Here is a 27,954-nt window from a genome sequence, read left to right on the forward strand (position 1 = left end):
AACCCAGGGACCCTGTTTCTGCCTCTCGAGATAGTTTGGAGACTCCCTTGCCTGTCTCACATCAGCACCCAGGGGTAATAATAGCAACCTGGCCAGAGATGCTGACTCCTGCCCCAGCACGTAGGCAGGATATCTGTGGAAATCTTGGTAGCCAACGGTTGCTCATGCACCTACGGCGTGGGGTGTGCTGTAGCTCTTCCTGGGTGGGTGTCTGTGCATGCAAAGATGCTTTGTAGTCACTTGGCATTTATCTTTCCTTCAAGCAAATCAGCTCTTTCAACAGGGAAAAACTGCATCCAGAGCAAGGGGTCAGCCCCACCTGAGCTGCGGCAGGAGCACGGCTCTTGGATGTTAATGAGCACTTAGGCATACTTGGAAAATAAAAAGGCTTGATTGGCTCCCAAGGCAATGTCTTGAAGAGATGTGGAAAGAGTAATTTAAAAATCAGCCACCCAGAGGCAACTGTGGCAGCAGGGAAAATACCCTCTGGCAGCAGCAGAGTGGCTAATTGCTCCAGTTTGGGATTCATGTGATCACTCATTAGCTCTCATTTAATAACGATTTACTCTGCGCTGATGTGGAACCCTTCATCTCCTCTCCCAGGCAACGCTTCAAATATCAAATCTGGCCTGAGAGGACTGGGAAGGAGGGTGCTGAGCTCTGGGTCATGCCTGTGGGGAAACTGAGGCGTAGGTGGGCTCAAGGTTGTACCAGAGCCCAGCAGAGCACCCTCTGTGCTGCATCTCTAGGCTTCCACCCTCAGCACCTTCCCGTGCCCTACCAAGCTTTTCCTGAGGAGCTGAAACCAGAAGAAAGGAGCATGGGTTGCATGCAACAGTAGTTAATCACAGTCATTCCCACTTCTATGGGAATTCCCACCTCCTGCAGCCCCCTGAACCTTTACTGGTAGAGAAGAGGGCAGGGTTAACCTAGGAAAACCATAAAAAAAAAAGGGCTGGGAGAACAGATTTAGCACACCCACTTCATTTTGTTTCTCCATTGCTCTCTGAATGCTGGTGGGTCAAAGAAGTACGTTAGAAGCAGTGCTGCACCATGCTGCTTTGGGCTGGATGAGGGAATTGTTGTGGCTTAACCCATTAGGTAGGTAAAACAACTGGTTTGACACAGCCATCCCCAGAGAGAGGATTTCTCTCCCACAGAGCTCCCAAGGACAAACTTTATGCTCCCAGCCTGGGGCATTAGGACCTTATGCTCCTGGCAACAGAAAAAAGTCCTAATGAGAGAATTGCTTCCATCAAGCTCCCTGTATGCATCCATCCTGAGAGCATGTCCCACCAAACTGGCTGCCACCTTCACCTGGGTCTTGCTCAGTGATGGTGGTACCCAGACCCTGAGGGTAGGAGCTTGCAATTAGTTTATAGGATGTTTTATGGACCTGGTGTTCCTAGAATCAGCTTGAAATCTCTTAGCAGTGGGAACCAATCATTTAATCAGCTGAACTCAGCTCTGGTGAGGCTGCACCTTGAGTACTGTGTCCTGTTTTGGGCAGGACATTGAGATGATGGAGAGCATCCAGGGGAGGGTGACAAAGCTGGTGAAGGGTCTGGAGCACAAGTCCTGTGAGGAACGGCTGAGGGAGCTGGGGCTTTTTAGTCTTGAGAAAAGGAGGCTGAGGGGAGACCTTAGCACACTCTACAGCTGCCTGCAAGGTGGTTGCAGAGACGTTGGGGTTGGTCTCTTCTCTTGGCTGACAAGGATAGGAAGAGAGGGAATGGCTTGAAATTGCACCAGGGGAGATTTAGGTTAGATATCAGGAAGAATTTCTTTACTGAAGGAGTTGTCAGGCATTGGAACAGGCTGCCCAGGGAGGTGCTGGAGTCACCATCCCTGGAGGGATTTAAAAGGTGTGTAGATGAAGTGCTGAAGGACATGATCTAGAGGTGGACTAGTCAGGGTTAGACTGTGGTTGGACTCAATGATCTGAAGGGTCTCTTCCATCCCAGGAGATTCTATGATTCTATGTGGTGCCCACCAGGTAGTTCCACCGGGCTACGTCTCCTTTTCCATTCAGGCACTGCTTTGTGCTCAGGAAGTTTATACCTTGCCTGGCGTTACCTGAACAAATGCCAGCGCTGCTTAGCTTAAAGGATTCTCAGATGGCCTGTCCTATATACATAAGGCACTGATTTCCTGGCACTACCTGGCACCTTATGCTATGCTTGCATCAGTACCATCAGCTTGAGTGTGCCTGGACTGGAGGGCAGAGCCACAGCCGGTCATGCTGGTTGTAGCAGTGGCTCTTCTAGAACTGAGCTGTGTGTTTTTCTGCCCTGGTAAAGGCTTAGGAAAGCACAGCACTCATTGGAAAACCAGTGAGATGGTGGCTGTGTCGCTGGTGGGTTGCTGTTCTTCCTAATTAAAGCCAGGTCTTTGAAAATATCTGCAGCTCTACTTACTAGACCTGCACCTTCATCCCATCACTTTCCTGCTTTTCTTTGCCACTTCAATTGCTATATACCATCTATAAGATCTCTGTCCAGATTACTAATGAATGCCTTGTTAGAACAATAATTGGCTTCTTATTTAGCAGCCTCATAATGATTATAACTGAAGCACATTATCAGCCATAGGGTATAATCTATTTCAAACTGCAGTACATGGAGACTGAGGTTTATGTTCCTTGATGTGATTTCTTTTCCTTTTGTAAAAGCAATTATGTGCATTTGACTGTGTATCACTATTGTTGAAGCCTTTTACACAAGAGTAAGTTGTACACAGAGCAATTCGTAACTGGCAATTCAAAGAGCAGGCGGTGATACAATGGAAATGGCAAGTGGGCTCAACCAGAAAGGAAGCTCAATACAGGAATTCAATGTGCTCCCCTGAAATTACCTGCTTTCACTCTCATGATAGACTACATTGTCGAGAGGTTGCACAATATTCAAGGAAATATCAATAGCTGGTTGTGTTACCGTGCTCTAAAAGCCAGCAATACAGCTCAGCAGTGTGCTGATGAAGTTCATGGCCAGGTGATGCTAACCTGGGGGGAAATTCAACAACACTTGGGCAGCAGAGCTTAAGGAATGATTTTTTGCTACTCCCTCGATGGGTTGTTGTTCTTTGCAGATATTTTGCCAGGTAAAACCAGCCAAACTGGGGATCTCGGCTATGGTTGTCTCTCTGGAAGACATGAGCCAATGGTGCAGCCAGGTGGCCGTGGTGGCCAACAGCATCCTGGCCTGTGTCAGGAACAGTGTGACCAGCAGGTCCAGGGAAGTGATCTTGCCACTCTATTCACTCTTGGTGAGGCCACATCTCAAGTACCACGTGCATTTTTGGGTGTCACAGTATAGGAAAGATACTGAGGCGCTGAAGAGGGTGCAGAGAAGGGCAACTAGACTGATTAAGGGTCTGGAGAACAGGTCTTATGAGGAGAGGCTGAGGGAGCTGGGACTGTTCAGCCTGGAGAAGAGGAGGTTGAGGGAGACCGTATCACTCTCTACAGCTACCTGAAAGGATGTTGTAGTGAGGTGGGTGTTGGCCTCTTCTCCCTGATGGCTAGCAATAGGACAAGAGGAAATGGTCTCAAGTTGCAACAAGAGAGGTTCAGATTGGATATTAGGAAAAATTTCTTCACCAAAGGAGCGGTGAAGTATTGGAACAGGCTGCCCAGGGAGGCGGTGGTGTTGCCATCCCTCAGGATGTTGAAAAAATGGGTAGATGAAGTGCTTTGGGAGATGGCTTAGTGGTTCAGTGGTATAGGGCTAACAGTTAAACTTGATGATCTTGAAGGTCTTTTCCAACATTGATAATTCTATGATTCTATGGTTCTATGATTTGTGGAATCCAATCTGAACCCCAAATGGCCCATATAGAACATGCACCAAAGACTCTGGCATCAGCTGTCTTACCCAGCCTCTTTGGTTAACACAAAGCATCAAAGCCATTGAAAAGTTGTGCCAAAACAGAGCATTCACCACACCTGCTTTTGAAAAAGATGTGGGAATGGACTTTGTGGGACATTTTTTTCTTTAACTATACAAGATATTCAATTTCCAAAAGCCACTGAGATCTGTGTGCCTTAAGTTTTGGATGCTAAACTAAAAGCTCTTAAAAGAAGTTGCTTGGCAAGAAGTGGTAAACATAAATTTTGAACAAATAGGCTGCATGGATGTGTAAAAAGTAAACAGTCAAAATACTTAGGCACTCTAAAACTGAAGATTGAGAACAAAAGGTACTTGGGCTTGGGTCTCCAGAGGACACTGTCCTTCAGCTGTTTTTCTGCTAGTTTGCTTATCTTTTCCAGGTACCTCTTTAGATCAAAATTCAATGGCACATACAGAATCTGCAAAAATTTTTTTGTTCTACAGAAAAAAAAAAGCAAGCTTGACCTTTCAGTTAGATGATGTTTCTTGTTTTTGTTACCATTTCTGTAATCATCACTTAGTTACTTCTGGCATGCTTCAGGCACATTTCTTTTGTGTACCCTTCTAGAAACTCCTGCTTCACTTGCTCTGTACTTCAGCTTCCTTTAGCAAAGGGGACATACTCTGTGGCAGGCCACCCTGGCAAGAAAAAGGTTTTCCTTAGCAGAAATAAATATCTATGTGCAGTAGGTAGCCAGGAGCTCTGTACATCAGAGTTTTTGGATGTATATGGAAAGACTCCTTGTAGGCTGCAGCAGGTCTAACAGATTTTAGAGCCATGCGACACCATTCTTGCACAAAAAACATGTTCAGGATCTCCAGGGGAACACAGAGCCCTTAAATCCAAACCAGAGAGCACCCCCTGGCAGCTGGAGGCCAGGTATCCACAGGGACCTGGGCTCGGGGCACAAGCTGTCTGGGCACCTTTGCTCATCTGAAATAGTCAGAGCTGGGTGAAAGCAGATGATTTTGCAGATATTTCAATTTCTGTTGGAAAAATTGGTCCCAAGGGAAATTTTCATCAAGTTCCTGTCGTGGATTGTAGGTGATGTGGATGAGTTGCTGTAACCTATTTGGATGGTACTAGAACATGGGGGTCTGGTCCCAGGCTTGCATGGAGCCTTCAGATCCTGCTGTGTGGTGCATAAATAACATTAACAGGGGGAATGAATTACTTTACAAGGATTTGGCTTGTCTCTGAGCCTCCTGTATGCTGCCTGTAACAAAAAACTAGCACAAGTTTCCTGTTTTCTTTTTGTAAAAGTGGTTTTAAACCTCCAGTTTCCTTTTAATTTCTCAGAACTGCACAAACTTCATTATCTTCCTCAAGGCACTGGGAATTGGGTTTTCCCTGTGCTTACTGCAAATGCCAATTACCAGTGCCAAAAAAAATATAGAGCCCGCTATATTCCCCTGAAAGGACCATTCCTAGGAGCTATTTGTTTTGAATAAAGAAATGCTGCAATAAGGGTAATTAAATTAGAATGGAACTTAATATATAGAACTAGAGGTAGGAAAGAAGAGGAATGGGAGCCTTAATTATACCTGACAGAGGTATGTGTCAGCACATCCGAATAGAGTCTGTAGACGTTTCACTTGCTTAATACATCCCTGCCCAGTTTATGGCATGAGAAGTAGAATTTTGATTAGGTTCCATGGCTTTCAGCAAGACAGGGTAATGAATGTTACTGATGCTTGTGAGTGGGGTTTTTTGGGGGTGTTTTTGTTTTTGTTTTTTTTTTTTTCTTTTTTTCCCAAGGAAGGAGAGTCTTGCAGATGAAGCATTTGTGTAGTTCTCTTGAGAGCTGGGGTTGGCTACTGGCTCCTCCACAGACTTCTTGTAACTTTGCTTTCTTATTCCCACTGAAGAGAGAAAAAGGGACTCTTGGCTGATCCTGGGGGTTAAGTCACCCCCAAATAGTAGTCACACACCCAGAAGGCACTGCCCTCTAGGAAGACCTCATTGCCCAGAAGAGGGAAGCAACTTCTTTCCAGTCAAAAGGAGAAATTGGGCATGACGTTGTGTAGACTTGGACTCTCCTGAGCAGCTCTTGGCTCACTGGCATCAGGCAAAGCCACTTGCCAAGAGCCAGGGGAACAGATGAAGCAGGGAAGAGCTGGCCAGGCTTGCCAGGGAAGGGGCTTCAAGCATGACTGAAGCTTTGGACCCTGGTGCCTGGAATCCAGCTCTGAGACCCCTGAGGGACATGAGATAGTTCAACATGCCTTGTGCTTGATGAGAGTCCTCAGAAGAAGCCTGAGGAGCAGGTACTTGCAGGGCTGGCTCTGGCAGAGGGAGTCACGCACAGTGTGCACCGTGGTGCAGTGCCCAGCCACCACAGGACCCATGAGTTTCCCAGGATGTGTCCCACCTGTTACTGCTCACAAATCACAAGCTACTTTGCAGGAAATGTAATTCACACCTCCAAGTCTTCAAGCCAAACAGATCCTATTTCCACCAGGTTTTTCCAATAATTTTCTCTATCCTCAGTAAGTTTGGGGAGAGTTTTCCACCGTGTTTGTGCTTTCTCAGCCCATTCCTGTTCATTTACACCAAAAACATGCTGGAATTCTCTCAGTTCCACTGCAAACAGCTTTATAACCTCATATGCATCTCATCTCCAGCTTACTGCACTGTGGCCAATGCATTTCTGCTGTCTGTGCACGTTTTTCTGGGGCTGCTGTGCCTTCTGAAGCAGAGGAGGAAAGATATGTGGTCTCCAGGAATGGAGATTTTAATCCTTCTCCCTATTTTTGTGCATGTGGGGAGATGCAAACAGAGTTGCTGGACTACAACTGGACAGCAATGCAATTTCCATGTGGGAGTACATTGATGATGGAGATGTCTTGCAGGCAGCAGAACTGCTGTGGTGACAGCACCAGCCTCCTTCATCTCCTGCCTTTATAAGAGTAAAGGGTCAGAATGGACCTATCAATGTCTTTGAGGTCACTACCTTGGTCATGAGCAAAGGCATGCTGTGCTTTGCCCAAAGTGGTCAAGCTCCCTCAAGTAGGTTTCTCCCCACTATTCCTCTTAATACATAATCAGAAACTTTCTTCTATGCTCCAGCATGTACTTATTTATGATAGTTTGCACCAGTTCATTCTTCTGCCAACATTACCTTGCCAGTCAAACACCTTTCCTCCTTCCCATCTATTTATGCCCTGTGCTTTTATAGGAAGCTGCTCCAGTAGCCTGTTTTTCCAGGCTGATCAAGCCAAGCTCATTTCACAGAATTACAGAATCATTAAGGTTGGAAAAGACCTCCAAGATCATTTCATCTCCTTTTGTGTGAATACTTGTCTTCTATATTGAAACTGCCTCTAAATTTTGTCTCCAACTGATTTTTTTCAGGCATTTTATGTGCCAAATAAATTAATAAAAATACAGGTGTCCAGACTCCTTCTTAAGGAACTCTATTAAAAATTTCCCTCCGGCCTGCTCCTTACCTTTGCAGCAGCATGTGTTTCCATCCCTTCAGCCAGCAGCACATCCGGGTTGCAGCTCATTTAGTTTCCACCCTCCCCATCCAAGCTAATCTCCCAGATGGTATTTAATCAAATGCTTTCTTCAAGCCAGCATGGATGAGCTCTACTGCACTCTCTGCATCTATAAAGCCAATTATATTCCTGAGCTAACTTTGATAAGTCCATACTGCTTGTTATACCATTTGTCTCCATTACCCTGTTCTTCAAAATCTGATCTTAAATCTTACATGCTTTTGAGGTCAGACATTAGAGCACTTTGCTCCCTCCCTTTCCTCTCTCCCTTTTAAACTTGGTGTTCACCAGTCATAGGATGCTGCTCCTGGCTAGAAGGATTAACTTAAATGCCTGTCACTGCCCAGAGGTGCCACATGGACTCAGGAGGGGCAGCAGGTCCTGTGGCAGCAGCCAGAGGATATGAAATTCTTGGAGTTTAGGGTCAGCCCAACACTGCCATGTTTCTGCTCTTGTTTCCACCATCCTCCTTCTTCCAGCCCATCAGCACTGCCCAACTGAATCATAGAATCACAGACTATCCTGAGCTGGAAGGGACCCATAAGGACCATCAAGTCCAATTCCTGGCTCCACACAGGGCCAGCCAAGTCAGAGCATGGCACTGAGGGTATCATTCAGACCCTTCTTGACCTCAGCCCAGCTCGATGCTGTGACCCCTTCCCTGGAGAGCCTGTTCCAGTTCTGACCACCCTCTAAGTACAGAACTTCTTCCTAATATCCAACCTAAACCTCCCCTGTCTCAGCTTCATGCCATTCCCTCAGGTTCTATCCCTGGTCACCAAAGAGAGGAGATCAGCGAGCATCTGTTGTGCAGTTACACTTCCATGCCTCTTGTTGCCTGTTTTCCTGTTTATGTCCATGTATGTGCCAGCAGAACATTTTTCTGTTGGCTTTAATGTTTGTAACAAGGCCTGGCTAAACATGACTGGCAATTTTTGCTTTAATCACTACAACTCCTCACTTGAAATACACAGCTGCCTTCTCCAGCATCTCCTTTATACCACCTCTTGCTTCCTCACTGCTTTCTTCCCTTTCTGCTCTTGAGCTTTTTCCTACAGACATTTATCCTGGCTGCTGGGACAGATTGCCAATGTTCCTGCCATAAAGGGCAAGGACATCCAAAACCTTCACCATATTCAAGTCCTCCCAGATACTTCTTCCACCTCTCTGAAGAAGCAACCCATCCTATCACATTAGAGATGTGTTCTTGAAATAATGCAGTTGCAGTCTTCTTTGGTCTTATCCCTCCATTTAATTTTATTGGCCTATATTTAGAGGTGTCCAATGTGCCATTTAAGTTTCTATCTTACCAACACTCTTCCTTTTCTTCTCCATTATAGTGCTCTCCCCTACTTCCCTGCCATGTTTGAGATGTCTTCTGACTAATGTGAGAGTCTCAGCTAACAGTAGCCTAATGCCATAAGAAATCTCACTTCTAAATGACAAAATCTTCCATGCAATGTCATCTTTTCTAACTAATGCCTTCTAAGGAGAATTGAAACAAGGTCAGTGCAGGTTTTCTAAAAGACTTCTCATAATTTTTATGCTTTCACCTTGGGAGAGCATAAAATCCAACTATGAAAAGTTGAATTCTCAAACTCTAACACTGGAAATTGAGGCTGGAAAAACCCTCTGTATGTCCACAATAAATTCTTGTGTCACTGTGACCCCTTTTAGGAAAGCAAGAAGAAAATCTGTGTCTGTGCTTCACATTCTGCTTACTCATTTCTTCCGTTAATATGCTGAATTGTGTCTCAAATACGTGGGAAGCTGTTAATAAGGTAGTCTAGAAAATCATCAATAAGGCTGTCCAGAAAAATAGTGGTTCTCCAGCTAATATTGGAAGAGTAGGTGGGATTCAGGTAAGAAATTAAGGCACCTCTTGTCAGGTGTCTATGTATCTCCGTGTCTAAGCTCCCATCAGAGTCAATGGAAATTGAGTCAACAGATCCTAGACAGCTATCCATTTTACACTATAGTGAACACCCAGGTGGGATTCAGGTTCCTAACAGAGTTGCCTACATGTTTTAGAGGTGCTCTAACGTGCTGCCTGGCTTCCAGAGAGCATTGACACCCTTTCAGGTGCTGTGCCACATTGATCAGCACCATCCAGACCTCACAGCAGCCAGAAATGTCCACAGATGCTTATTGAATCCCTTCTGTACTTTTGAAGTGAGTCCCACCTGTACATTTGTTCAGCTGAATACTCCTGAAAATCTCCTAGATGTGAAGACCTTTGGTTTGCATTATCAGCAGATCATCAGATGTTGGAGCTCACTGGCAAGTTTCTGATGGCACATGTTGGTTTTGGTGTGCTTTTTGAATGGCAGCACTACTCCTCCAGAGCCATGGATTTCTCAGGGGTCCCAGCTCTCAGATGCAGGCAGTGTTGTCAGGAGAACAAATTGGTATGAAATGACCACAAATATGTTTAACCTGGAAATTAATCATCAGAAGTTTCTTATTATCAGAACTATAACATTCCCACAGCATTCCCACTGGAGCCATGTCAAATTCTTTTGAGATAGAATAGTTTATTAAACTGAATTGAAGGCAAGGTTGCTATGATACTGGAATAAGGACCTTCATGACGTGGAAAGCCTCTTTAATTTCCTTGCAAAATGGGATACACAGGTCTTCTAGGCATTCTTACAGTGCTGCTTGGGGAGTCCCACAATGAAAACAGTTTCTTCCCTTCAAAGTGGCAAAGATTGTCTGACATTCCTTGGTTTCTTTTCTTTTTTTATTATTGAAACCTCCACCTGCTCAGCTTGCAGCCATATGCTGGACCTCTGTGACCTGTGACAGCATCTGTCCTGGCATGGGTCTTCCATCCCGCTGTCCTTCACCTCACATGTAGACACCTTCATCTTTGGATGCTGGGGAAACACAGACCCTGGGAAAAGGTCACTTCGGGAGCCACAGCTAGCAGAAATATTTCTGCAAAACATATTTTAATTGGCAAGTAAAAATAAGTGGCAGGGTGTGTGACCAGCACAAATATTTCCACATAAATATTTTGGGGGCAGAAAACCCAAGTATTATATGGAGATCATTTAGAAAAATGCTGATTAGCTTCAGAGTATTAGTGAAGCAGAAAATTGGCTTGGAACATGATTGTTAGCAGCTATCTTGAGAGCTTTATCCATTTATATCACTATTTTCTTTACAAATGAGCCAGGGGATTAGCTTGCACTAAGCGGACTAAGGACACATCAAATTCCATTCAAGAAGGAGCAGAGGAGTTTTTCAGTGTCTTAAAAAGGTTCTGTCTTGTTTACTTGTCTGTCCCAATGAACAACTTCCTGGAACTATGCATACCTGCTGCTCCCCACAACTCTTTTCTCCCCAAGAAAAGCTTTATCTCCATTTTCTCGATGGGGAATTCTACATTTAAGCAGTTGGATCTGCAGGAAGGACATGGGAAAGACCCCCCGTTCCCACCATATTTCATTTGACAGGTCTATCTAGACATTTTTTCACTCTGTTTACAAGTTTGCTGCCTTTCTTTCCACATGGCTCCAAATACCATGTCTGTCATGTAGCAGCTGTGTACCCTGTGCACAGCAAGGTGCAGCTGCCTTAGAGGGAGATGCATGGGAATCCTGATAAATCTTTAGCCTTGGAGATGATAATTTGCAATCATCACAGTAACATCCAAGCCAAGGAGCTTCGCAACATTCATTTGGCAAGCAGCCACGCTGTGGTTTGTGAAGATCACTCATCTTTTAATTACTATCTCAAATTCTTGAGAACCTTTAATAATTCTTTGTTGTTTACAGTTGAAGGCAAGAAGAACAGTTGGACACACAGTCCTCTTTCAAGTAAACAGGCCAGCAATTAAGTTTGCTTTGAACCTGAAGGCACAGGCTTACAGAGTCCATACAACCTGCTAGAGCATCCTTGTCACAGTTGCTGGATGCTCAAACGCAAAGGAAGGTGTTGCAGTGTGTGTGGCATAGGACAATGCTGGTACGTAAGGAAGGGAAAGCATGACATGAAGGCTGAGAGGCCTTTCTAGTTTCACTATTCATTGCTGTGTAAGCCTTGAATGTCACTTATTTTGTGCCTAGTTTATTTGAAAATTGACATAAGCCATGCCTGCCTGCTTTACAGGCAAGTATGAAGCCCGTGGCTTGATTCAGTGGCCTAAACGCTCTTGGTCACCTGAAGCTTTCCCGTGGAGACCAACGGCTCTCATCATGGCAGATGTGGGGCACAAGCCCCACAGGAATCCTGTGCCCTTCTGCATGGGAGCTCAGGCAGGATGCTGAGAGCATTGCAAGCAATGTCTGTTTTGAGCCAATGGAGGTGACAGTGTCCTGGGCTTTATGGATGAAGGGTTTTCTAATATGAATCATGTCACCGTATTTTCAGCCTACCAGCAGCTGCATGGAGCAGTTTCCACCAGATGAAACAGTTCTACTCATAAATTACTTACCTGCTTGCAACTTGGATGACCACAAATACAAGACTGTATACATCTCAAATGATTTGCTGTAGTTTCCCTCTCTGAATCTTCATTCCTGTCCAGAACCTGTTGTAGTCCTCTATTCTTCATCTTTAGGGTGTGTAAATTCAATTAATTTGTTGAGTCATGGATTTCTTTCCCATTGACCTGGAAGCTTGAAGAGCCAAGACATGATTGAACATCTGCATGCATGTAAAAAATGCTGGTAAGCAATATGTGAATAGCCTCTGAGTACAGCATGGTGGACTTGCTGCCTTTTCACTGCAGACTGAACTGTAAACTTCAGCTTTTCATGTGTCTTGGTTTTCAGGATGCAAACCAAATTACCATCTGCAAGCAGAACAGCTCTTACTATTGTAGCCTCTTGACTGAACAAGGCTGCAGTGCTTATCTATACAGGTCCAGCCAGTCATTCTGTACCATGTCCATGGATATATTACAGAATTGGCTTGGATATGCCACTGCATGGATGGACCTTCTTAAGAAAGTTGGAGGTAGCATATAGGAAGGAGCAAGGAGACAGGTGGCTTGCAATGTGCTGTGACAGTTGCATTTGGTGGAGTTGGTTCATATTGTGATACCCAAGGCAATAAGTATCAAAAAACCCATAAGAGAACCTAAGTCAGATTAGACCACCCGGGCCAGCAACCTGTCTCCAGCAGAGGCCAATAGTGAAGACCTGAGGAAATGTGAAAGCACCATACAGCCAGTAAGGCTTCCCCAGGACTCTGCCCTAGACTCCAGTCACTTGTGGCATGTGGAACTGTTGATTATGACCTTAATGAACATTGCACATTATTTTTGAGATGGCTGTTATAGATCCTCTCAACCGTTTCTCTCCCACGCTGAAGAGTCCTTGTCTATTCAGAAATTCTTTATGCAGAAACCTTAATCATATTTGATCATCCCATCACCCTTCTCTGTAATTCTTCCATTTCACAGAATCATAGAATGATTTGGGTGGGAAGGTGAGAGATCATCTTGGTCCGACCCCCCTGCTACGGACAAGGACACCTCCCTCTAGACCAGGTTGCTCAAAACCCCCATCCAACCTATCCTTGAACATATTTCTACAATATTAACTTCAGCTACAGCACCACATCTGTATTTGATGTGCTAGCACAGTGTGTTTTCCTTATGTTCTCTTCCTTTTCCAACCATTCCCAATGTACCTTTTGCACCAAGCTGATGTATTACAAACCCAACATTTTTCTCCTGGTTGGTAATAGCTCATGGTCCATCGTTATACAAGCAAAATTAGCATTATTTTCCCATTTGCATCACTTTACAGTTACCTACACAGAATTTCATGTGTCATTTTATTGGTTGGACACATCGTGGCACAAAGTGCTTTTGCAATTTTTCAGCCAACTCATACCTACTAGCCTACATTTGTCATCCAAGTTATTGACCTAGATTGTCTCCCTGAGATCTGATTCACAAATACCCAAAGCAGTTTAGTCTGGATGTGGCAGACATAGATGGATCCGATCATCACTTGCACCGATCCGAAGGCAAAATGAGAAGTCTCAAACTGAGACCTGTACCTCAGCTCTGACACTCAAGGTTTATGCCTCAACTTCAGTACCTCATGCTGAGAACAAAATTATTGTGATCAACATATGGCTTTTAGACAATAATATAAAAGAACAAGTAGCTTGAACCCAAAAGCATATCACACAAGAAATCTTTTCTTACACTAAAATTGTTCCACAAACTCTGTGTGTGATTCATCTCCAGCAGAGAAGTGTTCCTCTTCCACTTTTCTCTAGATACATCACAACAAACATGTTTATTCTTGATGCAGCACATCTCCTCCTGCTATCCCCTTCCTATCTATAAAAGTATAATTATTCTTCTAAAGAAAAATTGCTTTTGATTGATAGATTATTTTTTCCTTGCAAATCCATCTTAACCTATTGCTTGTCCACAAAATAAACTACATTAACAGAACTCCCCTGACCTCTTAGGTTGAATCCTCCTGCCTAGTTATGGCTGCTCCAATTCAACAGTTACCAGTTACTCCAGATTCATCTTGGGGGTTGGACTCGATGATGTCTTGAGGTCCCTTCCAACCCCTACAATTCTGTGATTCTCTTGCTTAGTGTTGCATTGAGACCATGCACAGACTTTCTTTTTTTTATTTTTCACCTAATGGTTGGGAAAAGCTTTGTCTTGTTCTCTGTCAGGAGTTATATCATGCTCAGCATTTGCCCATCACTCCTCTATTCTAGGAAATATAATATGAATCTTCATCTCCTGCTTAGTATCTTCAGCCAGAGCACCAGGGACATCTGAGTCACAGCAGATCTATGATCAATTTTTTGTTTCTCTGCTATTCTTCGTGGGGTGTGTGCTCTTGCTGTTGATAAATGCATGCTCTCCTCTCTAGATATGAGCAGTGTGATATTTGAACAATGAAGCATGTTCCCTTGGTCATTTCTTAAACAATTTCTCTGACGAAGCTGTCAGGTTTTAGCCTTTGCTACCTCCTAAGCAAACAGCAGCCTCATGCAATTTCCACAAGGTATTATTTTCCTTCCTTTCAAATGCCTTCCTTTGCTCACCACCATCCATCCCTTTTCTCATTAGAATAGACAATTTCTATTATAATTTCTCACCCACTGTCCTGCTATGCATAATGATGATCTTATATACAAGGCCCTTGTCACCCTGCTCATTCCAGCAGCTTGTCTCACAGGTCTGAGACTGCTGGAAGATCTCCCTTCTCTTTCATGCTCAGAGCACGATCACATGCTGTATTTCATTTGCCTGAAGCCTGGCATGTCCTGGTGATTACTCTTGACTGTGTATGGACGTAGAGTGTGTGTGGACTTTGGAAACAAACGTGTGGAATGATTGTAACCTCTTACAGCAAGCAAAAACAACACAGGAGACATGTAGACAGCTGCCTGGCAGAGAAGGACTGAAGGGGTGCTGGCTGATTGCAGACTGAATATGAGCCAGCAGTGTGCCCAGGTGGGATACAATGCTAGTGTTAAAAATACTGTGGCCAGTAGGTCTAGGGAGGTGACTGTGGCCCTGTACCCAGCACTGGTGAGGCTGCACCTCAAGTTCTGTGTCCAGTTCTGGACTCCTCATTACAAGAAAGACATCGAGGTCCTGGAGTATGTCCAGAGAAGGGCAACCAGGCTGGGGAAGGGGCTGGAAAACAAACCTTATGAGGAGCAGCTGAGGGAACTGTGGGTGTTTAATCTGGAGAAGGGGAGGTTGAGGGGAGATCTTATCACTGCCTATAATTACCTGAAAGGAGGGTATAGAGAGTTGGGTTTTGGTCTCTTCAGCCAGATCATCTAGTCCAACACCCCGCCAGAGCAGGATCACACAGACTAAATCACACAGGAACGCATCCAGGTGGGGTTTGAATGTCTTCAGAGAACACCCACAAACTCTCTGGGCAGCCTGTTCCAGTGCTCTGTCACCCTCACACTGAAAAAGTTCCTCCTTACATTCACATGGAACTTCCTCTGCTCCAGTTTGCACCCGTTGCCCTGTCCTGTCGCTGGCCATCACTGAGAAGAGCCTGGCTCTGTCCTCCTGACTCTCCCTTTACATATTTATAAACACTAATAAGGTCACCCCTCAGTCTCCTCTCCTGCAAACTAAAGAGGCCCAGCTCCCTCAGCCTCTCCTCATAAGGAAGGTGTTCCACTCCCTTCATCATCTTGGTGATCCTGCAGTGGACTCTTTCTGTTCTGTGTCCTTCTTGAACTGAGGGGCCCAGAACTGGACACAATATTCCAGGTGCGGTCTCACCAGGACAGAGTAGAGGGCGAGAAGGACTTCTCTTGACCTACCAACCACCCCCTTCTTATACACCCCAGGATGCCATTGGGCTTCTTAGCCATAAGGGCCCATTGCTGCCTCATGGTCATTCTGCTGTTCCCCAGAACCCTCAGGTCCATCTCACCTACGCTGCCCTCCTACAGGCCCATTCCCAGCCTATACTGGTACCTGTTCTTCCCCAGATGCAAGACCCTACACTTGCCCTTGTTAAATCTCATTAAACTTCTCCCTGCTCAGCTCTCCAGCCTAAGTCTTGCTGAAAAAAACTGCCACAGAGGTAGAAGGGCCAAGGCAGAGAGTGTTGCCTGTGAGCCATTTCAAGGTCGTGATTGCTTCTGTCTGGCTTTGTCTCCCATCTCTCTTTTTTATTTGGTTTAATATTGATGGTCTATGCTAGAGCACAAGGAAAGATAATAGAATTCCCTTACTGAGGGAGAAGAATTCCTTGTGGTCCTCCCTAAAATTGCTTTCTCTTCCTAAATGCCTGTGAGACAGGTACAGAGGTGATTTACCTCCTAATACTTCATTTTGGCTTGGAGCTTTGGGCACTGATAAAACCAGGAGCCAGACATATAATGGCAGCACTTTTCCATTTTGGGATGTGTTGTTCTAATAAAAGTACCTTCCCTGAATGCAGGCAGTCAAGTTTTAACCTTTGTGATGCCACCAATTTACAAGGTGATCAGCTATTCCAGGTGGAAAGCAACAGCCCCCAAAGTTTATTTATTGTCCAGGTTTGAGGTTAAGGGCTGGTCTAGAGCAGGTTCAGATACCTGGGTTTGCCATCACATTTGTGGCAGTGGTAATGGTGAGGTGAGGTATTCAGTGTGCACAACGATGCTGAGATGAACCTGGCACTGCCTGAGAGATGGACATTGTCCTGGAAGCAGGTCCATGTCCTACTACACAGGTAGATTTTCAGAAAACACAACTCTGACTTGGTTTTGGTGACCTATATTAACAAGCCAGATGATTTTCAGGCAAAAGCTCAATGCACACAAATTTCTTTTTGTGCAGAAGGTTTCAAGCGTATCCACAATAAATTTTAACTAGGGAGGTGCCTGTGTGTCCGACCTTGGTCTGTCTGTGGCAGAGCTGGGAGCTAAGCACAGGGCTTCAAAATCTGAGGCTGACCAGTAAATGTCCATCTCTCTCTCTACAGAAAACCAGCTTTCCTGTTGTCTGGAGGACAACTGGCTAGTTACATGATACCGGCAAGATGTTCAACAGAAGTGGCTTTAAAACAAGTTTAAAACTACTTTTGGAAACACACCTCAAAATTAAATTGCAGGCAAGATTTTAGCAGATATAAAACTGTACTCATGGTTTTCAGATCCCTGGGGAGGAGCCTCACTGGCCCCCATCAGCAGGAGGACGAGCACACTACCTCCTCTCCAACCCCTTGCTCCCACCACTTCTCACGCTGCTTGACTTCATCATCTCAGGGCATTTTTTTTAACCAGCATTTTTAATGCTGCTATTTCACAGGTTCCTGGAGTATAATTACAAGTCCTGACATCCTTGTCTTCTGCCTCCCTGGTGTCATAGACCTGCAGAGAGAAGGAGAGAAACTTTACTCCCTCTCTTGCGACAGAACCAGCGGCAGGCCCTTCGTCAGGACAATACATCTGTCAGCCTCCGTTAGCCTCCCCGTAATTAGCTCCAAAGTTAACTGCTTTCCATCTCCCAGAGAGGCAAACACCTCCGTGTTTACTTCTCACTGGAAAATTTCCTTCTGCAGCCACCCAAAAGTGTCTGCAAGATGCCTGCCAGCTGAGAAATGTGCAAATTCACAGTAAGGTGCAAATCTCCCCTTAATATTCCTCCATCTGACATCACGACTTTTCCTAAGCAAAGTCTGTCTTTGGCAGGAAAGGCTCTGCCAAGCCAAAGGGCTATTGATTTAGATGAGTTTTCAAACAAACTCTTGGCACAAGGATTATATTTTAAAACTTCTAGTGTTCTCCTTGCAGAAGGGATCATCCCAATTGCATGAAGCTGTGAATAAAATGAAAAATAATTGGGGAGTAGGAGGAAGCTTCACACAACAAACCAAGGCAAATTTTTAAGCAGAGCTGAAGTCTGGGTGCTTCACAGCCCTGGTTCAGAGCCCTTGTTTTCTCTTCTGTTTTCTTCTCTTCTTTCTGGAAATGGGATTAGTCCTAGTGGCAGAGCGGTAGAGGAGGATACTGTTACTCAGACTTGCATGTATTTTCCTTCTGACACCTATTGCAGGAGATAGTAAATGGTTATTATAATTTTCACACATCTGTAAGGTAGAAAAGGCTTTAAGTTTGGGCTTTTTTTTTGTAAAGCATCTCTAGAAGGAATTATTCACAGCAGTCACTACAGCCCAACTGGGCTTCCACCAGAGTTTAATGAAATTTTTGCTATTGACTTCAGGGCAGCAGAACCAAGCCAGGAACTGGAGCTTTGGGTCCAATGCACACCAGTGAAAACAAGCTCCACTGACTTTGGAGTCACCTGGCTTAGACTGCTGATTTTTATATTGTGGGTCTTAACAATATCTACTCACAAGGTAATTTCTTTTTGTTGTTCTTAACAATTGCTTTTGTTACTGGGTTTTGGTATTTTTAAACCCAAGATGGCATTTCTTTCCCTCATTGCTTTTTGTGTGTCTAAAACACTTGGTACAATGCTGCCTGGACCAGTTGATAGTGATGTTTGAAGGGACCACAGTGACTGAGAAACAGGTAATACAGGGAAGAAAATGAAAGCTGGGTTGGGAATTTAAGGTTTAGGGATGCTCCCTGTGTTCTTTGCATAGGGACATGTCTTGATTTGATGCTGAGTGCTCTCTGTACTGGATGTCTTATGGGACCAGCACAGTTGCAGGATTATGAAGTTTACTCCTCTTTTTCCCTTGAAATCCTAATGACTGTTGAAATGAGTAAGAGGTAAAACAAAAGTTGGTTTTCTTCAACACATTCTTCTGACCCAGGCTGGTAATAACCCTTTTTGCCTCTAAATCTGAGCTGCTAAGATTTCAGCTCTGCTGAGGATCAGTGCAGAAAGACCTATCATGCCATATCAACACAAGCTATGAAGAATCCTCCTTCATTTTATCTGAATTAATGAAAGCTTTGTGCATATTCTTTACAAGTCTTGAGTTTTTGATTGACATTCCATTGTGCTGTGGAACCCTTACTTTCTGTATTTATCCCCAACAGGTTGGTCAGTGAGAGGCTGGAGGTGTTGGACCACATTTGTATGTGTGTGCCCAAGTGAGACCGAGGTAAATACAGTTTTGCTGTCACTGGATAACAGAGAGAATTTATGGAAGTGTTGGTAGTATATTTCTGGGGACTGTCAGGAATGTCAGCATGTTAGATAGTCATTTCTCTATTCAACTATCAAAATCTAAACAGCTTTGAGTTGTTTAGTGGTGATTTATAACCAAGTACCTCACTTTTCCAAGGCTGTCTTATACTCATTCACCTGCAATCCTTCTCCTTTCCTGTGCCTTCTAGAAATATCCCTAATAAAATAATGATTTTGGGAGCCATGATCATTAAAAGGTCTTTGCAGAAAAGAACTTGTTCCAGGAGCACAGCATCAGCAGCCTGGCTTTAAAACTTGAAATAACTCCTCTTCTATTTCTATTTATTCCTGGTAAACAACAGTCAAACTTTCAAGGGCTTTTAGAGATAATTACTATTATTACCAGAAAACACATCTGTCCCACTGAAGGATTGATTAGTGCTTAGATTCCTGGGAATGCTCACTTCATATTTTTAGAGGAAAGCCACGCCTAGAAAGCTGTTTGAGTTCTCCAAAGAGAGGGAAGGAGCGTAGGGCGAGGTGGGTAATAGAGGACATCTAGATTTCAGGAAGCTTTTAGCAGAACTTTTTCCGTAAGTTTTTAAAGAAAGATACACTAATCAAAGGGGAATGTCCTTTGGACAGGGCCATTACAATGACATGCTCCAGGGCCTGGATGTCTTGTGGTGAATGGCCCAAAAGTGAACACAGTATTCAAAGTACTTAGAAGCCCAAGGTGGCTTTCCATAGTATAACCAACACCCTCAAAAACCTTGCTACAAAGGATGGAGCTCCACAGGGCTTCTTCACCCACCAGACAATGGTGTGGGGGGGGGACACCTGCTACTCCAGACAGGCTGGAGAGCTGGGCAGGGAGAAGTTTAATGAGATTTAACAAGGGCAAATGTAGGGTCTTGCATCTGGGGAAGAACAACCCCAGGTACCAGTACAGGCTGGGGACTGGCCTGTTGGAGAGCAGTGTAGGTGAGAGGGACCTGGGGGTCCTGGGGAACAGCAGAATGACCATGAGGCAGCAATGGGCCCTCGTGGCTAAGAAGGCCACTTGCATCCTGGGGTGTATTATAAGGGGTGGTTAGTAGGTCAAGAGAGGTCCTTCTACCCATCTATTCTGTCTTGGTGAGACCACACCTGGAATATTGTGTCCAGTTCTGGGCCCCTCAGTTCAAGAAGGACACAGAACTCCTTGAAAGAGTCCACTGCAGGGCCACCAAGATGATGAAGGGAGTGGAACACCTTCCTTATGAGGACAGGCTGAGGGAGCTGGGCCTCTTTAGCTTGGAGGAGACTGAGGGGTGACCTTATTAATGTTTATAAATATGTAAAGGGAGAGTCAGGAGGACAGAGCCAGGCTCTTCTCAGTGATGGCCAGTGACAGGACAAGGGGCAATGGGTGCAAGCTGGAGCAGAGGAAGTTCCATGTGAATGTAAGGAGGAACTTTTTCAGTGTGAGGGTGACAGAGCACTGGGACAGGCTGCCCAGAGAGGTTGTGGAGTCTCCTTCTTTGGAGACAATCAAACCCCACCTGGATGCGTTCCTGTGTGATTTAGTCTGGGTGATCTCTGTTATCCTTATCCCTCTGCTCTGCTCCTGATGGCATTGCACTGACCTTGGTTTGGGTGAAGCCTCAGCCCCTCTCCCACCGGGGATGAGCCTGTCAGTAGCCAGCCAGAGCTGCTGCCAGCTGCCAGCGCTGCAGCTATTGAGCACTGCGAGCTGTCAGTAGCTGAGAAATAATGTCAGATCAGTGTGATACTGTTTGTGCCCCACTCCAATCCTCAAACAAAACAGGAGAGAAATTCTTCAAATAAATGATTTATTCAATGAATTATTCATCCAGCTTTAATCTACTCAATCAATCAGAAATTCACCAGCACCATGGGAAATAAATGGACTAATGTTTTCTCAGACATCTGTACAGATGGTAACTCCTGGTCAGTGGACAGCACGAGTACACAGTGTTTCGGGCTGTGAGATGTGTTCCTTGATGTAGCTGAATCAATGTCTTACTAAAGGGCATTTCAGCTAACCTATGTGGAGAATAAACCTACCTCCTTCTTCTCTATGTATCTATCTACCCTGTTATATCCCCATAAAATGTCAGCACATGTTGACAGTTGTACATCATCCCATTCTGTAATATTAGCTTGAGCTCTGAGGAAGCTCTTGAGCTATTTTGCACCATCCACTTGAGAAGGCAGGTGAAAGTTGGGGTACATTGTTCCCTCCTTGCTGCAGGGCTCCAAATCATTTTTAGTCCTTAGCCTGTACATTCAGGATTATCCTGAGATCTAGTTTTGCAGGAACTCTGTATTCTCCCCACCACAGTATCCACACTCCATCTCATCTCCTCAGTACCCTCCTCATCTCCATTTTGCCAGGATGACACATGGCTGTAGAGAGGTGCAATCACAGGCTGGCAGCAGGGTTTGCTGTGAAGATGCAGCCAGGTTTTATTCTTGGTGTTACACCTGGAAACTGCAGTGCAGTTGCAGTAGCTCGGGTTTGCTCATAAACACTGTTTAGTTACAGCAGAGCAATCTCACAAGTGGTCCCTACATGAGGGATGCCTGCAGGACCCAGGCAGCTGTTGCTTGCTCAGCCATCTCTCCACAAATCCAAGAGGTATGCTCTAATCTGGCTCTTTACCTGGGGATTAGTTTGGGTGTTGCAGCTATTTAGGAGAGCTCATCTCTGTCTGGAGATCCTCGCAGGTGCTCTGAACAGGGCCCAGACTCCACAAGCCTGGCTCATTTTTGAGTGAATCCAGGATGGTGGTAAGATAACAGACTCTCCTGAGCGCTGTCGTGGGCTCAGAGTTCATTGAGAAGCTCATTAAGTGATGTCAGCTGAGGACACACTGGCTGGGTCACTGGCAACCTCAAACCTGCCAATGACTCATACTCCCCTGCAGACCAAGGAGCGTTACAGGCTTGTTTTTGATGGTGACAGTCCTGGGTCTCATTATCTAGGAAATGTTTCACCAGCTCCAAGGTGCACGAGGACAACCCGAAAAAGAAAAGCAGGCAGGAAGAAGGAGCACGCAGACGTGGTGGCTGAAGCATGGAGATGTGTGTATCTGCCTCTATGGAAAGCCATTTAGTGACTGATTGGCAGCGAATGAGGGGAAAGCAGTCTAGCTGGGATTAGATGGAGAAGGTTAATGATGTGTCTGACGTTAGATGTTAACTCTGGTGTTGGTCGGGCAGAGCAGGGTGCAGTTGGCTCCTGGCTAGGGGTGTGCATCTGCCTTCCCTTCTGCAGAAGCTGCTGTGGTGCTGGACAGGTTGGGCTTTGGGGATGTGGAGGACACCTGGAAGGGGCCAGGGCCAGGCAGAGTCAGCAGCGGTGCAAGGTCACTGCAGCAGTGGGGAGGCTGAGTGCTGTGAGCCAGGCTTGTGGGTTTGTGGGTAAAAACAGAGCTGAAGAGCCTTGTTTGGAGTTCATCTCCTGGTCACTGTAAAACCCACAAGGAATGTAAGATGCAGACCTGCTGCAAACACCTCCTCTGCAGCTTGGAAGAGGTTTTCCTGTTCCCTTGATGCTAAAAGCACCACAGTCTGGTGACTGAACAGCCTCTGCCACCCCTGTAAGGAAATTCTTCAGTCTACACCTGGAAAGAAAAATGCATTTCAGTTGGAACTTGTAGTTTCATTTATAATTGCACTGAAGCAAATCTTTGCTATAAATCCCCAAAGAGTCTTGTTTGTTTATAACAGACGGGTCTAGATCCTCTGCTCTCTTTCACTAGTACAAATCAATAGTTACTATATTAAAGTCAGTGAATTCGCACCGTACAAAATCAATGCAAGGCAGAAAGCAAACCAGTCTGTGTATTAAAGCAACAGGTAGTATTTTGCATCTCCTCATGTTGTAGGTACTATTCAGTATCAAAGGTATTTTTCCCCTGCTGCTAAGCCCATTCTAGTATTCATGATTTGCTTCTTGGAGCCAAAAGTATGTATTAACTTTTTAGATTTTCAAATGCAGCATTTCAGAGCTCTTCTGCAAAACAGAATTTAAGATCTTGGAAGTTATCTTGAACTTCCTAAATTTTTTTTTGTTGCTTACTGGGCCAAAAAGTTGTCAAAACCAAGATGTGATGCTCCACAGTAAATACAGAAAAAAACGGATTCTTTGGTATGTGATGTGCTCGCCCCAACATGAACAAAGCCACTGCTTCCCTTTGCTACTCACAACCATTCCTAAAAGAAATCAACTTGTTTGTGTACAGGTTTCCATTCTGGAAAATAGTGGAAGAAAAGGTAGATAACAAAAAAGGTGCAGCAGTGAAAAACAGTGGGGACAATACCATGCATCTGACACGTGTTTGGTTTAGCATCATGCGGAGATGATCTGTAACTTTGGGATGTGATTCATCTTCTCCTGAAGTCAATTGGGATTTAGCCACTGCCTGTAACAAGATAATTGAGTTGCTCATTGCTGCTGATACGCTCAGAGCATCCTCCTTGTATCTGCTTTGTTGTCTCTGGCTGTGTCAAATTCTGTTGTGTTCTGCCCTTCTCCAGTCTGATCCATGGGTCTGGTCGCCTTTGCCCATCTGCATGTCTCTCTTCTGCCTTCTCATCTGCATCAAGCTGGACACTCCCATGTTCCTTTGCTTTCTCAGCCCTTTTCTCTCACATCTGCCCCTTCTTACCCATGCTGGGCACTGGCCAAGGCCAAGCACATCAGTGATGGTGGTACCACCTCTGGGGTGATGTAGTTAAGACAGACTAAGAACTGCAGCACAACATCAGCTAGGAGGAGAGTGAGAATATGTGAGAGAAACCCTGCAGACACCAAGGTCACTGCAGAAGGAGGGACAGGAGGTACTGCAGGTACAGAGCAGAGATTCCCCTGCAGCCTGTGGAGAAGACCAAAGTAGCTGCTAGAAGCTTCTCCCAGTTCCGACAGAGTAAATACCAGCTGGACTGCTGCTGACCAAGGCTGAGCCCATCAGCGATGGTCACAGCATCTCTGGGAATCACATTTAAGAGAAGAAAACTGCAACCAGCTGCTTTTTGCCCCCGGAGAAGGGAGTGAGAAGATGTAGGAACCTGTGCAGACACCAAGGCCAGGGAAGGGGGGAGGAGATGCCCCAGGTGCCAGAGAGAAAGATGCACCTGCAGCCTGTGGAGAAACCCATGGTGGAGCAGGTGTCCCCCTGCAGCTCATGGAAAAGGCCCAGACCCCACCTGCAGCCTGTGGAGAGGCCCCATGCTGGAGCAGGTGGACACATACAGGAGACACTGTGACCCGCGTTGGAGCAAGACTCTGCCAGCACTTGCAGCCTGTGGAAAGAGACAGAGGACTCCACTCCAGGGCAGGTTTGCTGGCAGGACTTGTGACCCCAGGGGCGACCAGGCTGGAGAAGTCTGGTCCTGAAGGTCTGCACCCCATGGAAGGGATGCACACTGTAGCAGTTTGTGAAGAACGGCAGCCCATGGGAAGGACTCATATTGGGGAAGTTCATGAAGGACTTTCTGCCGTGGGAGGGACCCCAGGCTGGAGCAGGGGCAGAGTGTGAGGAGTCCTCCCCTGAGGAGGAAGGAGTGGCAGAGACAATGTGTGATGAATTGACCCCAACCCCCCATTCCTGTCCCCTGTGCTGCTGGGGGGGAAGGAGAGAAATGTGAGTGAAGTTAAGTCTAAGAGGGGAGGGATGGGGGGACGGGCTTTTAAATTTGTTCTTGCTTCTCATTATTGTAAACTGATTAATTGGCAATAAATTAATTTAATTTCCCCAAGTCAAGTCTGCTTTGCCTGTGATGATAATTGGTGAGTGATGTCCCTGTCCTTATCTCAACTCACAGGCGTTTTGCTGCATTTCCTCTGCCCTGTCCAGCCAAGGAGGGCAGTGACAGAGAGTCTTTGGGGTCTTTGGGGTCTTTGGCACCCAGCCAAGGTCAACACCCCACAGCGCTCTTTGTTCAGTTGATTTTTTTAATCGGAAGTGTCGTTGCAATTTCTGCTTGTGACATGAAAAGGAAGCAAGAGCAGAGAGTTCATCCTGCAACATCTTTGACCCTTCAGTGTCTTTAACATGTATCTGATGATGAAGGCTGAAAGATTTGGATGTTGTGGGAAGTTTGTGCCAGTGTTAGGTCATTAGGCAAAATTTTGGGCAACAAACATGTACTGAAAGTGAGATAGAGCTGAGCCTCTCATGCATCAGGATCTCCTTCCTTTTCAGTGAAGTGGTGTTTTGTCACAGTCTGTGAAAGGTCAAAACCTGCTGCAGCAGGACAGAGTTGCTCCAGGCACCTGCTGCCATGGACATCAAAAGATTCTACAGATAAATCAAAGAGAAGAATTAGAGACCAGATATATAGAAAAGGATAATGCTGGTTTACTCTCCTTACTCTTTCTGAAGTGCTACAGGTACAGGCCACGGCCAAGCACATTCATCTCTCTTAATCTGTATAAGAGGGTTAGCAGCAGGCAGGAGCCTTGTTTCAGGGTCTGCTTTTGGTGCCTCTAACAGGGACATTGGCAAGGTGCAGGTAAGTGCTCAGAGGACTTGGGAAGCTGAAGCACGGATGTTGCTCTGCACAGATGTCTCTTCTCTTTAGAGAAGAGGCTGGGTAATTCATGTGGCTCTGCACATCAGCCACACATTTCTCAAAGGTATTGCACATCTTTCATCTGTGTATTTTTAATAAAGAACAAATGGAAAAAAAACCCAACCCAATCAATGAACCCTTTTAGTCTCTGTCATTTTTATCTCCATTAGATGTGTTACCTGATTACTTAACCCTCATTCACTTTGATTCCTTTACCATTATTTTCTCCCTATTAGTTTAAAATCATTCAATCACAAGCCAGAAGATGAGCCCTAATCTCCTCTTAAAGTCCAGGCAGCTTTAGTCCTCTGTAGTGCATATGAGATGTACTGAAATGGCCTTTTCATCTCCAGGTTTGCATAAGGAGCGGGCTTGGGCTTGCTCAGGTGGCAATTTTCCATCGGTGTGACAGCCTCTAGCACTTCCAATCCCAGTTTCCTCTGAGCTGCTCATGGCTTTAGCAGCAGCTCACCACTGTCAGTACAGAAGCCAGAGTCATTGTATGGTCCATGCCAAAGACCAGCTTACCCCCATCTCAGGCAGTGCAAAGGATTCACAGGGGACAGAACTGACACTTTTCAATGACTCTTTGCTTAAGCTGTTATAAAATTGTAATTTGAAGTCTGATTGCCATCAGCAGGACAATCCCTCCATCCTATTCCAGCCCTCAGCATGTCCATAGGCTTTTACCTCTCCTCCAGAGCACATTCATGTCATTCAAATAGCACATCTGGGAGGGACTGGTGTAAAGGCAATCTCTAGCCCTGAAGTTCATGGCTGGGCAACACCTGTGGGAGCCATTGCTGGCTGAGCACACTCACTGCAAGCATGTCAGGTGAAGTTCAAAGCCATGAACCTCATGTTTTTTTCTTTGCTTCTTTTCCTACAAGCAAAAAGAGTTGCAAGGTGGACAAGGAACTAATCTGACCACAAAACTTGTTTCCCATATGGTAAAAGGTACACAGTAAACCATGCCTGCAGCTTTCTACAAATTCATCAAGCTCACAACTCTTTCCTTTGGTCCTCTCGCTGTGCTTCTTTCCTATCCATTATTTCTCCAGAATCATTTCTCCATTTCCTTGTCTGTCCTTCCACCCACCTTTACCTCCTGCCCTGTGTGTGATGAATTTCCTTTCATCTGTTTCTTCTTAGACCGAGCCCAACAAAACAAGGGACAGAGACGTTCCTTGTTTCCCGGTAGTAGACTCTTCTTCTTCTTGCTCCTTGAGCTGTCTATAATGTGCTTTAGCTAAAAACCCCTCAGTTTGCAATTGATACACATCCAGAATTTCCGTGAGGATGTTTAGTGATACACAGAAGCATTCATTGAGCACATCACATTAACTTTGATGTAATTAATTTTCTCACAATTACAGGCTATTTTTTTTCTTTAAAGGCAGATAATCACTGAAAGTGGATGTGTTCCTGGGAAGACTTGAATGTTCTGCAGTAAAGACTGGAAATACCATATCCTGAGCATTTCTGCTTCTACAATCCCTTTGTTCCTTTGAGTTCTTTCTTGGAAATCATTTCTAATTTCAAAATGCAGCAGCGAGTGAAAGTTTGGTTCCCATCTGTTCTTGCCTTCATGGTTTCTGCTTCATGAGATCATTTGCAAAAGTGCATTAGTTAGACATTCTTGCAGAGCAAGTGTGGGCATTGTCTACAAAAGCACTTAGTGGAGCAGCCACTGAACATTAATAAACATGACACCTCCTCTGTTTTCTTTCCGCCGTGAGGCTTCTGCATTAAGTCATCCGCCAAACGGGATCACTGTTTCACAGGTACTGCTATGCAATAATTATCGGGCAAAGGCATCACTTAGTGAATGAGCCAGTCTTCGGAACAACTGATAAAAATTGTAATGCAAATCTCAGCCCTGCATCCAGATTCAGCTGGGTACCATCAGGCAGACTTATGTACAGCACCCATTAGATGCCAGTACAAAGGTAGCAACAGGAGCTGGATGCCTGCGCAAAGACCTCATACCCCTCCACATTTGGAGCAGTGTGTGCGCTGGGATCAACACAGCAATGTGCAGATGACTGAGGCTTTCTTCTTTTCTTCTCTTTTCTTTAGGACTGATGTCATAGGAGGAGATCTACTACCATCTTCTGAATGCAGAAGGGGACCAAAGGATTTACTGTGATGAGATTCCTCATTTCTCCCAGTTCAGAGCTATAGCGCCTTTTCACAGCCTTTTTCTTGTGCAGAACAGTAGGTGGATACATGTAACAACATACTTGGATCTGTGTGATGTTGGATGGCGTGCTATTTTTTGTATGTTTTAGAAGTAGCAGTTGTAACTTCATCCTCCAGACCTGCAGTTCCTCCCAGATGGGGCTGGTAGGAGGAACAAGAAGGGTGCTAGACTGGGAAGCAGCTCTCGGAGGAAGAGCGCTATTCAAAACAAGTTTTGCT

This window comes from Gallinula chloropus, assembly GCF_964237585.1.
Source record: "Gallinula chloropus genome assembly, chromosome: 2".
NCBI lineage: Eukaryota > Metazoa > Chordata > Aves > Gruiformes > Rallidae > Gallinula > Gallinula chloropus.